This window comes from Saccopteryx bilineata, chromosome 3 (genome assembly GCF_036850765.1).
Source record: "Saccopteryx bilineata isolate mSacBil1 chromosome 3, mSacBil1_pri_phased_curated, whole genome shotgun sequence".
NCBI classification, from domain to species: Eukaryota; Metazoa; Chordata; class Mammalia; order Chiroptera; family Emballonuridae; genus Saccopteryx; species Saccopteryx bilineata.
The window spans coordinates 5,698,286-5,700,083 of record NC_089492.1 but is presented as its reverse complement, the minus strand read 5'-3'; the positions used below and the strand labels follow the sequence as shown (position 1 = coordinate 5,700,083).

The window sequence follows — 1,798 nt, the reverse complement described above, 5'->3', positions numbered from 1 at the left end:
CGTGCCTCCTCCTGTGGTCAGATCGCCCTCTCCCTCCCTCTCCTGAGGACTCATGGGATTAGTTTAGGGCTCGACCCAGCACCCCAGGATAACATCCCCATCTCAAGATCCTTAACTTCATCACATCCTCGAAGTCCTTGTAGCCATTTTCAGTAACAGTCACAGGTTTCAGGACATGAACTTGGATATCTTTGGGGTCTACCCTAAAGGACACTCAACTCCTTGGAGCTTGAATTTCCTGAACGTTGGGATTACGGCGGTGTCCTGACAGGGCTGCGGGCGTGGTTGATGAAACGTAAGCTTTGCATGGGAGAGCGTGGAGCACTGGGCCTGGCGCAGCACGCTGGTTGGACGTGCGCGCACACCTCCTTGGGAAACCCTCCCGCCGTGCTGACCGACGCCACCTGCTTCGCCCCGGGAAGCTGCTCCCGGGGTCAGGAACTGCCTTCGGTCTCCAGTACACACCCCGCGTGACGCCACGACAAACCAGACCCTGTGCTCCCCGAGTCTGGTCTGTGCTCCCCGAGTCTGGTCTGTGCTCCCCGAGTCTGGTCTGTGCTCCCCGTGTCTGGTCTGACATGGATGTTGCAGTTTCATTTTCAACAAATAGAAATTGCTTTACTCTTGCTTGTTTTGACCTTTAGGGAGAAATAGTGCTTTTTTTTTTTTTTAATCCTCAAAACCTTTTCATAAGAATCTGCCAGCTGATACCATGGCTTCCAATAACTCTCCCGATCACACCCTCCTCTGTGAACAGTTTTTCTCTGTCTCGCTCATAAATCTTCATTCCCTCCATTTCATCGTGATTCATTCAAGTAGACACACTTTCCACACCGCTGTTTTACGCAGAGCTGTGCTGCTGACCTGTTTTAATTAGCTCCCCGCTGAGAAATTTAGTCAGCGCCTAAAATAACCTTTGGGGTTTTTTTTTGTTGTTGTTGTTGTTTTTCAAGTGGGATCGTATCAAATGCCGTCTGTCTGTCTGTCAAGGTTGACAAGTCAGTTGTGAGAATCGTTCCACCAGGTCTCTGTAAACAATATCGGGTGTGAATGATTTTCTAAGAGCATTTCTCAAAACTCGGAGCTGCCGGATGGCCTGGCGCGGGCCGCTGGGCGGTCCAGGACGGGTGGAGGGAGAAGCAGCCGGCGGCGCCCCGCGGAACGACCCCACGGAGCCGTGTCACCTGCCGCTGTCTACCTGTGCAACTGTGGGCACACCAGGCAGCCTCTTTGGGGCTCAGTTTCCACGTGGACAAACGCAGGGAAATTTACCTTGACAGGACATTGTTGTGAAAATTAAACTAAAATAATACGTAGCCGGCCAAGGAGTCTGCTTGCCTGAACGTGTTTCTGCAGAGATTTAGAGAAAGCTGGCGATAAGTAAAGCCGTGTTCCGAGCCTCAATGACATCAAAGCCATTAAGGTCCCTGAAAAAGGCTATAAGAAAAAGGAAATCTAAATAATATGCTTGTAGTACCCGGCACTGTTCTGGAAGTGAAGTTCTGTGCACACACATCGTTTATCTGTCCACCCACCCACTTGTCTGTATCTTTACCTATGTCTACCTATTGACGTAGAGGACATCCAGCCAGGGACAGAGGTGACATCGATGCAGACACAGACACAGCTGAGGGCGCAGGCACAGACATAGGTGTGCAGGTCAGTAGCTGTGACCGTGGCTGTAGACGTTTGCTGTCTTCTGGCGTGGGGACGGATAAACCACCACAGGACATTTTCATGCATCACCACCCACTCATTCATCCGTCCATTCATTCCATACGCGTTTCTTGAGCATTCG

At 51.1% G+C, this 1,798-nt stretch overlaps 1 non-coding gene across 1 annotated transcript; it reads left to right on the top strand.

Annotated features, from left to right (window-relative positions):
• The first annotated feature begins 1,314 nt into the window (after positions 1-1,314).
• LOC136332407 (small nucleolar RNA SNORA33) lies at positions 1,315-1,445 on the top strand. The gene has a single exon (XR_010730674.1). It is a non-coding gene; the product is annotated as a small nucleolar RNA SNORA33 (small nucleolar RNA).
• Positions 1,446-1,798: the final 353 nt, after the last annotated feature.